Source organism: Panthera tigris, chromosome B4 (genome assembly GCF_018350195.1).
Source record: "Panthera tigris isolate Pti1 chromosome B4, P.tigris_Pti1_mat1.1, whole genome shotgun sequence".
Classification (NCBI taxonomy): domain Eukaryota; kingdom Metazoa; phylum Chordata; class Mammalia; order Carnivora; family Felidae; genus Panthera; species Panthera tigris.
The window spans coordinates 24,516,533-24,528,606 of record NC_056666.1 but is presented as its reverse complement, the minus strand read 5'-3'; the positions used below and the strand labels follow the sequence as shown (position 1 = coordinate 24,528,606).

Here is a 12,074-nt window from a genome sequence, read left to right as displayed (position 1 = left end):
CTGAGCCACCCAGGCGCCCCTGTTTTGCTTTGATTTTGAGTGAAGAGGTGAGATGACTTAAGGTGAGAGGAGGAGTAAATATTTACATCACTGAGAAGAATTGCAATAAAACATTACTTTTACAGTTAGAAGTCCTAGAAAAAATTTGCTTCCACCAAGATGTTTTGACTTCATGAACAGTATAAATCGTATAATGATCTTGTTTTTTTAATCTTTGTGGCTTCATGGTGATCAAAGCCAAACTATGGTTCCAATTTATTAATTAGTACTGTGTGGTCTCTGTGATCTGTGTATTAATGTCCTTCCTTTATATTAGTGGATATCCTGACTTTTTTCTGTGTATTTTGCTGTTTTATACACATTTTTTGTATTGATACAATAATAGCTAATGACTTTTCCCCAGACCAATGAAATTATAATCTTTTTTTTTTTTTTTTAGTTTAAATGCATTTTATTTTTAAACAACCTACATGAATGTTTTCTTAAAAAAATATGAAATGCTTCACGAATTTGTGTGTCATCCTTGTTCAGGGCCATGCTAATCTCTGTATCGTTCTGATTTTAGTATATGTGCTGCTGAAGCAAGCATGAAATTATAATCTTTTAAGGGGGGAAATGAGGATGATCAAGTTCAGGCCTCAGGATTAAAAAAAAACTCATCAGGAGGTGTTGCTATCCTCCTGGGGTTGAGAATCACTCATTCTAGAGCAGGATGTTTTCAGCAAAGGGCAGGATAGTAATTATTTTAGGCATTGCAGGCTGTATTATCTGTCATAACTATTCAACTTTGCCTTTGTAGTAAGAAAGCCATAGATATGTAAATTAATAGATATGACTGTGTTCTAATAAAACTTTGCAAAAACAGGAGCAAGTATCTATTTATTAAAAAAATTTTTTTAAAATTTATTTATTTTGAGAGAGAGAGTGAGCAGGGGAGGGACAGAAAGGGAGAGAGAGAATCCCAAGTAGGCTCCACACTGTCAGCACGTAGCCTGACGCGGAGCTCAAACTCACAAACTATGAGATCATGACCTGAGCCGAAACCAAAAGTTGGACACTTAATTGACTGAGCCACCCAGGCGCCCCCAGGAGCAAGTATTTAGCCTGAGGGTCATAGTTTATAGAGGTCTCTTCTACAGCCTGAACTTTAGTTGCTGTGCTATACTGCTGATGGACCAAAACTGTTTGAAGTAACATACTGACAGAAATGGATTTCTTTATTTCTTTTTTAAATAAACTTCTTTAGAGTAGTTTTAAGTTCACAGCAAAACTGAGTGGAAGGTACAGAGATTTCCCATATGCTTTCTACCCCTACACATGCATAACCTCCCGCATTATCAACATCCCTCACCAGGATGGTTTGTTTGTTACAGTTGATGAAACTGCATTGATTCATCATTATCACCCAGAGTCTGTAATTTACTAGTTTCCATAGTTTAGGGTTAACTCTTGGTGTTGTACTTTCTCTAGGTTTTGACAAATAACATGATGACAGCTGTCCACCATTATAGCATCATACACAGTAGTTCCATTGCCTTAAAAATCCTCTGTGCTTCACCTATTCATGCTCTATTCTAACCCCAGGCAGTCAGTGATCCTTTTTACTGTCACCATAGGTCTGCTTTTTCAAGAAGATCATATAGTGGTTAGAATCATACGGTATATAGCCTCTTCAGATTGGCTTCTTTCACACAGTAATATGCGTTTAAAGTGTCTCCATGTCCTTTCCTATCTTGATAGCTCATTTGTTTTTAGCTCTGAATAATATTGCGTTGTTTGAATGTACTGCTTTACTTATCCATTCACCCACTGAAGGACGTCTTGGTTGCTTCCAAGTTTTGGAAGTTATGAGTAAAAGTTGCTATAAACATTTTTGTGCAGGTTTTTATGTGTACATAAGTTTTCAGTTCGAAAGTGGCTGTACCATTTTGCATTCCCACCATTGATGAATGAAATTTCAAGTTGCTCCATATCTTTATCAGTATTCGATGTTGTCAGTGTTCTGGATTTTGGCCATTCTAATATTTAGTCATAGCTTGTTTTAATTTGCATTCCCCGTGAGATGTGATGTGGAACATATTTTCATAGGCTTATTTTCTGTGTGTCTTCTTTGATGATGGTGGTAAGGTCTTTAGCCCATTTTTAATTGGATTGTTTGTTTTCTTATTGTTGAATTTTAAGAGTTCTTTGTACTCTGTGGATAATAATTGTTATCAAGTATGTTTTGCAAGTATTTTCTTCCATTCTGTGTCTTGTCTTGACAGTGTCTTGTGGGCAGAAATATTTAATTTAATTTTTAAGAAATTTTTAATTTTAATGAAGTCTAGCTTGTTAATTCTTTTAGAGATTATGTCTTTAATGTTGTATCTAAAAAGTCATTGCTGTTGGACACCTGGGTGGCTCAGTCAGTTAAGCATCTGACTCTTGGTTTCAGCTCAGGTCATGATCTCATGGTTTGTGAGATCAGGCCCTGCTTGGGGCTTTGCACTCACAGCACAGCACGGAGCCTGCTTGGGATTTGTTCTTTGCCTCTCTCCCACTCCCCTCTCTTTTCTCAAAATAAATAAGTAAAACTTGAAAAAAAAAAAAGTCATTTCCAAACCCAGGGTCATTTAGATTTTCTTCTCTGTTATCTTCTAGGAATTTTTACAGTTTTGGATTTTACATTTAAGTAGGACTGTGATACATTTATTTTTAAGTTTATTAATTTTTGAGAGAGAGCACATGAGTGGGAGAGGGGTGGGGGGAGTTACAGAGAATCCAAAGTGGGCTCACGCTGTTAGCACAGAGTCCTGCGTGGGGCTTGAACCCACAAACTGTGAGATTGTGACCCAAGCTGAAGTCGGAGGCTTAACCTGCTGAACCACTCAGGCGATCCAGGAGTGTGATAAATTGTTGTGAAGGGTATCAGGTCTTTGTTTAGATTCATTTTTTTGTGCATGGATGTCCATCTGTTCCAGTACCATTTTTTGAAAAGATTTTCTTGCTTCGTTGTATTGTCTTTGCTCCCTTATCAAAGATCAATTGACTAATTATATGGGCCTATTTATGGACTCTGTTTTGTTCTTTTGATCTGTATTTTTGTTCTGCCAGTGTCATACTGTTTTGACTACTGTAGCTTTATAGTAAGTCTTGAAGTTGGATAGCATCAGTTCTTCAATTTTGTTCTCAAAATTATGTGTTGACTATTCTGAGTCTTTTGTCTCTCCATCTAAAATTTATTAAAAATTTTCCAGGTTCATTGAGATATAAGTGACATGCAACATTGTGTAAATTTGAGGTGTACAACATGGGGAGTTGATACAAGTATACATTACAAAGTGATTACCGTAATAGGGTTAGTTAACACCTCCATCATCTCACATATTTACTACTTTGTTTTGTGGTAAGAGCCTTTATGATCTACTCTCAGCAACTTTTCAGGTATATGGTACAGTATTGTTAAATCACTGTTGTTACCATGCTGTACCTTAGATTCCCAGGACTTACTCATCTCATAACTGGAAGTTTGTACCCTTCATCAGCATCTCCCCATTTCTCCCATCACCACCCTTGGCAACTGCCATAAACTCTCTGTTTCTTTGAGTTTGGCTTTTTTTGATTCTACTTTGTCACAAATGGCAGGATTTCCTATTTTTCATGGCTGAAAATATTTCTCTGTGGGTGTTTGTGTATGTGCTACATCTTTATTCATCTGTAGATGGACACTTTAGTTTGTTTCTATACCTTGGCTATTAGGAATAATACTGCAGTGAATATAGGAGTGCAAGTATCTCTTCAAGATCCTGGTTTCATTTCCTTTGGAAATGTATCTAAAAATGGGGTTTCTGGATCATATAGTAGTTCTGTTTTTATTTTTTTCAGGAAACTCCTTACTGTCTTCCATGTGACTGCACCAGTTTACATCCCACCCACTAAGCACAAGGTTTCCCTTTCCTCCACATCCTCACCAACACTTGTTATGTCTTTTCTTTTTGATGATAGCCATCCTGACAGATGTGAAGTGATATCTCATTATAGTTTTGATTTGCATTTTTATTTCTTAAGGTATTCCCTGCCTTTTTTGTTCTTTTTTTTTTTTTTAAAGAAAATTTTGTTTTAAGCAAGCTCTATGCCTGGTGTGGGACTTGAACTCATGACCAATAAAATGTCACAAACAGACTCTGAGATCAAGTCTCATGCTCTTCTGACTGAGGTAGCCAGGCACCCCTGACTTGCATTTTTCTGGTGATTAGTGATGTTGAGCATCTTTTCATGTACCTGTTGGCCATTTGTATGTCTTCTTTGGGAAGCTCTTCAGGTCCTCTCTGTTATTTATTCATTTATTTGCTTGCATGCTTGCTTGCTGTTGAGTTGTAGGAGTTCCATATATATATATATATATATATATATATATATATATGTATTAAAAATTTTTTTTAATGTTTATTTATTTTTGAGAGAGAGAGAGAGAGAGAGCGCGCGAACATAAGCAGGGGAGTGGTAAAACAGACAGAGAGACAGAATCCGAAGCAGGCTCCAGGCTCTGAGCTATCAGCACGGAGCCTGGTGAGGGTGGGGAGGAGGCTTGAAATCATGACCTGAGCTGAGGCCTGACGCTTAACCACCTGAGCCACCCAGGTGCCCCACAGGGCCGACTCTTGATTTTAGCTCAGTTCATGATCTCATGGTTTGTGAGTTCAACCCCCACATTTGGCTGTGTGCTGACAGTGCAGAGCCTGCTTGAAATTCTCTCTCCTGCCTCTCACTGCTCCTTTCCTACCTGCATGTGCTCTCTCTCTCAAAATAAATAAGTAAATTAAAAAAAAAAGATTAAAAAAAAGATTATCTCCTTCAGCCCCTCTCCTCTGCTCACACATGCTCTCTCTCAAAATTTAAAAAAAAAAAAAAAGTTTTCTGCTTTCCTAATTTAGGACATCTCTTCTTGTAGAACTACAGTAGTCACAAATTGTTTCTTTTTATGCTATCCTAGAGTTACATTGGCTTTTTCTCTGTTCTCCAGTGACTGGATTCCTGTTTTCTACTTCACAGATTCTTTCTTCTGATTGATCCATGTTTCTGTTGATTGTTTCCACTGCATTTTCTATTTTATTCATTGTATTCTTTAGCTTTGGAATTTCTGTTTCTTTGTTTTGATTTGTCTCCGCTAAACTTCTCATTTTGTTTGTATATTTTTGCTGATTTTGTTAAATTATCTTTGTTGTAGCTCATTGAACTTCCTGGAACAGCTATTTTGAATTCTTTTCTTTTTTTTTTTTTTAAAGTTTATTTCTTTACCTTGAGAGAGAAAGAGAGTGAGCATGAGTTGGGGGTGGTGCATTGAGGAAGGGAGAGAGAGAGAATCCCAAGCAGGCTCCTCACTATCAGTACAGAGCCCATCATGGGGCTCGAACCCACGAACTGCAAGATCATGATCTGAGCTGAACAGTCGGAAGCTTAACTGACTGAGTCACCCAGGTGTCCCTATTTTGAATTCTTTATCTGGTAAATCATAGAACTTAATATCTTGGGGGTTGTTTACTGGAAAATTATTGTGAGCCTTTGATGGTATCTTTTCCTTGAATTTTCATGTTCCTTGAATTCTTGTGTTGTCTTCACATTTCAAATAGCAGTCACCCCCTCTTGTTTTTACTGATTGACTTCAGGACAGAACTGTCTTCTGTCAGCTCTGCTAGGAATTCTGAGACCTTTACCAATCTGCTGTGGCTATGCCTGCTCTAAATTTGCCTCTCTTTGTGGCAGAATTCTTAAGCTTCTGTGTTCGTTTTTGATTCTACAAAGTGCCATGCTAGGTACTGAAGGCCTACTTGGCTTTCCCATAGGTGGTGCTTACATGCTCATGTTAATGATGTATTGCAGGCCTGGTGATTTGGGCTGACTTTCTGTGTGTGCTCACCAGCCTTCTGGAAAAGCTCACTTTCACCATTGTTAGGTATGCTGACAGAGAGCCAGTTATGAGGTGGGGGTGTGTGTGGGTCAGGCATGTGGGGCACCAGTGATGCCTGTGGGCTAGTTTGGCAGTGTGTCCCCAGCAGCTCAAGGTTGGGCCTTCTGTTCTGAGATCTGGCTGCTGGTCTGCTAGCTGCCCACTACCCCCCTAGTTATGCAGCTCATGGCTTAGTTTTCTGGGTGGGGCAAGAAAGAAATGGGCTTCTTTGGCAGTGTCACACATCTGGGGAAGTCAGGTACTCGCTTATACACTCTCAAGTTGACTTTAGAGGAGAAATCATTGCCTGAGAAGGGCTCTCTTGGCACTGAGCTGTGCTGGAACTGTCTTGGAGAAAGGGTAACATGGGTAAAGTCAAACTGTTCCTCTTCTCTCAGATTTTTTTTTTTTTTTTTTTCCCCAGTGGTGTACAGGATCTTTTCTAATGGACTCTTGGACTTCCACAAAGGTTCTCTCATCTGTGAGCGATTGTCTAAATTCGTGCTCTTCAAGGGCTCATAGACTGCAGTTCTGAGAAGCTGGAGCTGGCATCGGCCACTTTAGGGTCCACATCCAGGACCATTTGTCTGTATGTCTGTTACCTGATGCCTGGGTGGGTGAGGGTCCTTCCAGGTCTCTTGGCATATGGCGCTAGTGTCTGAACCAGAGCCAGATGGGGCTGTAACTAAGTCACTCCTCTGTTAAGGAGCTGCTTCTGAGTCTGTAGCCAAGACATTCAAGTCAGCTGCCTGGGTGCTGGCCTGTCTTCTTAGAACAGCTCTCCTCACTCTTGGACTGCACTAGGGTTTTACAGTCTCTTCTCTGGATCTCATAGCTCCCACAAAGGCACTTTTGTTTGTAGATGGATGCTAGATTGTTGTGACTGAAGGTGGATATGTTGGGGGATATCTTTTTTGGCTGTCTTGCTGATATCACCTTTCCATGTAAACTTTAGAATCTGTCAGTAGTCACAAAATAACTTGCTAAGATTTTGATTGGTATTGCATTGAATAGGTCAAGTTGGGAATAAATGACATCTTGGCAATACTGAGTCTCCTTCTTCGTGATCATGAAATATCTCCATTTTTTAGTTCTTTGATTTTTTACATCAGAGTTTTATAGTTTTCTCCATATTAGATCTTGAACATATTTTGTTACGTAGCTTTCCTTTTAATGCTATTGTATCCTCTTAATTGGCATTTAGAGTTCTAATTGGTTAAATTATTTGGTTTGGATTCAGCATGTGGTAATTTATTAATAAAGTATTTCTTCCTCTTTTGTCTTTTTCTATTTTATAATGGCCTTTTTCTATTTTATAATGTTGAATAGAACATCCCTCTGTTCATATCTCAGATTTTTTGGAATAGCTACATGAATGATTCTACATCTGTTTTTTTTTGGCATGGCTGTAACTTAGAAAATTTAGTTGATTTCAGTAAAGATTTATTAATTGATTCTTATACTTGTATAGATCTCATACTTTTATATTACAGATTAAGAAATCCCAGTAAATATAGGTTGTTAGATAGTGTCATACTGGTCCTGATTTTTGGTTTGGAAAATGTGGTTAATGAATCACTAGGATGGAGACGGGCAAGACTGATTCTGTGAGACTATTGTAAGCTGGTACAAGTGAGCAAATAGGCAGAGTCAATGGTAGGACAAGGTACTTTTGTTGGTATTTATAGAACCTTGTTTTTGTTTTTTTTTTTTTTTTTTTTAAAGCAGAAGTACTTTGTTAAGTACGAGTCAGTTAATTAAGGGTGGTACTGATTGTGACAGTATTAACTACCACCTTACCTAGTAGTTGGCAAAACGATGCATTATAGTCCTGAAGTAATTTCCTAACAGAGTCACATTTGAGTATGAATTGAAGATGTGAATTTGTTCCTTTAGCCCAGTGAGGAATAACTTAGAAAAGTGTAAAATGTTTAATTTTTGTTTCTCTCATTTATAGAACCTCTATACACAGCATTGTTTTGTAGATCAAAAACATTCTCAGCTACCCTAAGAAAGTCAACTTTCTCACTGTATTCTCTTTCAGTTAATTAGAATTCATTTGGTATATAAATTAGTTAATGATGACTTGGAGTGGTTTATCTTAGAGGAACTACGTTAGTAGTTTCACTCTGACACATTAGAATTGTATTTTATTCACTGTTAGAATTACAGAATTATAGACTGGGAGGCAGATGGTATAGTGGAAGACCATGACTTTTGGAGATATAGTGGTTCTGTTCCTTCCTAGCAGTGGTACTTTGGGCAGATTACTTAACATCACTAAGTTTCTTTTTCCTCATTGTAAGTTACTGTAAGTGGGATATTTAACATAAAAATTCCTTTCTTGCATGTGGTACAGAGTATTAATACAATAGAATTCCGGTCTCGATTCTTGTCTTCTCTTCATTTTCCCAATCTGCTTTATAAAACTGCAGCTGAAGTGCTCTTTCTAAAACCAAAAACTAGTTCATGCCTTTTCTTCTTGAAAATCCTTCAGTGGATCCCTTAGCCTCAGGATGAATTCCAAATTCCTCAAGGGCCTGTAGGTTTTTTCTAGTCTTGTGGTTTATTTCCCCATTGGGCCTGCATTATAGTCCTTAAGTAATTTCCTAACAGAGTCACATTTATTTGAGTATGAATACTGAAGCTTGCTCACTTCCAAGCTAATGTTCTTGTTGCTTGTTACATTCTGCTTTGAACTCTGTCTTTTGCTCTTTGCCCTTCTTTCTGACCCTCAAGCTGCTTCGCTTGTTCCGAACATTAGGCTAAATAAAATTTCAGTCCCTTAAGTACATATGAGAAGAGTGAGAGATGTGTAAAGACCATTGGACTAAGATGCAGACCTGGGTTCTAGTCCTAGCTCCTCCATTTACTAGTTAGAGGATCTTTGGACAAATTAATATCTCTGAGCTTTATATAGTGTCCTTGTCTTTGAAACCAGGGAGTCTGCTTAGTTGATTGTGTGAAAATGCTTTGGAGCATAAATATATAGCTGCTAATAGTATTATTATCAAGAGTATATGTTGGGAGCTCCTGGGGTGGCTCATTTGGTTAAGTGTCCAACTCATGATTTTGGCTCAGGTTATGATCTCACAGTTCATGGGTTTGTGCCCAGTGTCCGGCTCTGTGCTGATAGTGTGGAGCCTGCTTGGGATTCTCTCTCTCCCCCTTCTCTCTCTGCCTCTCTCCAGCTTTTGCACGTGCTCTCCCCTTCTTTCTCTCAAAATAAATAAACTTAAAAAAAGTCTATTTTGGGTATTTGTAAGTTAGCTCTGTTTTCTGATATTTGAGGAATTGGATTATGGGCCCTTACCCCAAATTTATATGTTGAAGCCCCAACCCTCACCCCGCTTGTGACTGTATTGGAGATAGGGCCTTCAAGGAGGTGATTAGGATTAAATGAGATCATAGGGTGTAGCTCTGATAGAACTGGGTTCCTTTTATTTTTATTTTTATTAAAAAAAAATTTTTTTTTAACGTTTATTTATTTTTGAGACAGAGACAGAGCATGAACGGGGGAGGGTCAGAGAGAGGGAGACACAGAATCTGAAGCAGGCTCCAGGCTCTGAGCTGTCAGCACAGAGCCTGACACGGGGCTCAAACTCACAAACCGTGAGATCATGACCTGAGCTGAAGTCGACCGCTTAACCGACTGAGCCACCCAGGCGCCCCTGAACTGGGTTCCTTTTAAAAGAGGAAGAGACACCAGAGATCAGTCTCTTTCCACCATGTGAGGACATAATGAAAAATTGGTCCTCTGTAAGCCAGGAAGAATGCTCTCACCAGAAACAGAAGGCTGATCTTGGATTTTCTAGCCTCTAGAGCTGTAAGAAAATAAATTTCTGTTGTTGAAGCCATTCAACATTTTGTTATGGCAGCCTGAGCAGACTGATACATATTAAAATATGATTGCCTTGTGGGAAGGGCAAGCTAGACTGATTTCTCAGATAACATTTAATGAGTAACACAATCAGCCATAAATTAGTGGACTAGTTTAGAAAATGGCTTTGGTAATTTGGGAGTTACCCTAATAGATTTTTTGTCTATATGACTAGGAGTATTAAAGTTGTTACTTTCAAGTTTAACCAAAACCTGTTTTGGGAACTTACTCTGCCCCTCTCCCATATAAAAATTTAATCTTTAAGGATGCATTTGGCTGTAGGTAATGAACAACTCAGGCTTAAACAATGTGGAATATTTATTATTTTATATCACAAGAAATTCCAAGGTAGGATTGTCCCAGGGTTGGTTAATTCTTTAACTTAGTAGTATCAAGGATTCAAGTTCTTTCTGTTCTCCTATTTGGTGGGGTGGTAGTGAGGTATTATTAGCATTAGTTTTAGTTTCCTGCTGTTTGCAAGCTGGTTGCAGTAAAAATGTTACATGGCTATTATAGAACATTTGGAAATTCCACAAAAGAATAAAGATGAAAGCACAAATCGTTTATAATCTAACTGTTAACATGATGATGTATCCCCTCTCAATATCTGGTGGGTTAGTTTGTATATTTAATTATACCAAACAAAATTAGGTCACACTATATACACAGATACATATTCTGGTTTTTTTCCCATTAAGATTATATAAGAAAAATTCTCTAAGTAAAAATAATAATTTCTTTCTGATTATTGAAGTAATGATCATTGAAAAAATTGGATACAGAAAAAAATACAAAGAATATTAAAAATCACCCATATCTCCTTACTGAAGGATAACTACTAACATATTGATATATTAATATATTGGTATATTGTTGAGTGTGTATAAATATACACATTTCTTTAAAAAAAAAAACAGGTACATAATTATTTGTTACTAGCTTTTTACCAAATATACACCTTTTCTTGTGGTTCATACCCCAGCATCTTTGCTTCTTCACTCTTAACCTGTACCTGTGGTCTCAGGAGGAGTTTCAGTTGATTGAAGAAGAAAAATCTTTTTTTTTTTTTTTTTTTGCAAAATAATAAATTTATTACATATGACTGGCAGATAGCTGTTGCTGATATATTATTCTCCCAATGTTCATGAAACATTTCAAAGTAAAATATAATTAAAAAAATTTTTTTTAACGTTTATTTATTATTGAGAGACAGAGAGAGACAGAGCATGAGCATGGAGGGACAGAGAGAGGGGAGAACAGGCTCCAGGCTCTGAACTATCAGCATGGAGCCCGACGTGGGGCTCGAACTCACAAACCGTGAGATCATGACCTGAGCCAAAGTTGGATGCTTAACTGACTGAGTCACCCAGGCGCCCCTCAAAGTAAAAAATAATTTTATACACCACACAATCACAGGGGTCCTTGAGGATCTCCAAACATTTTTTGAACTAGTTGACTTTCAATTGCGAGATCTGGTCCCAGCCGTGAAGCTTTAGGAGGTTAAGTGTGCCACCCAAGGTGGCTGGAATTTTCCCAGCTATAAGGACAAGATTCTACTTCAGAGATGAAGGGAGGGGAGTTCCCAAAAGGGACCAATAAAACCCCTGAAGCAGAAACAAGAGGAGACAAGGGTAGAGGGGGACTGCGGTTGAATCAGAGGACCTCTGGGGTGAAGGTGAAGAGCCCTCTCCAGGACCAGCATTCCTGGGTGCTCACCTGTGTCATCCCCCCTGCCCCAACAGGGGAAGGACTGCCCTACAACAGCAGTGGGTAGATCTGAAGGACTGCCCTACCAACAGCAGTAGGTAGATCTGATGCCCTACAACAGCAGTAGGTAGATCTGATGGTCGATCTAGTAGTTTGCAGAACCTGAAGAGGGGGCCCAGCAGGACCCTCAAATGGATTCTGGAGTATCCAGGATGTCAGGATGTACATGCCCTTGGTTAATGAGAAGTCCTTGCCAATAGTCCCAGGTCCTGGAAGGCATCAGTCAGGTTGTTGCAAGGATAGCCCTTGACTGAGACCAGTGGGCCTGCACAACCATACTGGAGTTGGTCACGTGAGCTCCATAGTGACCAGCCCAGAACTGCGTGTCCTGGCCCCAGTGTTCGAAGGACACAAAGTGGATGCCCATCTTGATGTTAGAGAACATGTGGGTGACCTGAAAGCAGACATTGTTGTTCCACTGCTGGATGGGAACAGTCATAGCAGAGAATTTATGTAGGACAGTCTGGTTGGCATTTAGAAGTTGGACACGGAGTCGGTACA

The 12,074-nt window shown here is 38.7% G+C and overlaps 1 protein-coding gene and 1 pseudogene across 8 annotated transcripts in view; one reads left to right on the top strand and one right to left on the bottom strand.

Annotated features, from left to right (window-relative positions):
- Positions 1–12,074, top strand: part of ABI1 (abl interactor 1) — a 126,379-nt gene that overhangs the window by 22,596 nt on the left and 91,709 nt on the right. The gene's annotated exons all lie outside the window — the stretch shown is intronic.
- Positions 487–585, bottom strand: LOC107179569 (annotated as a pseudogene).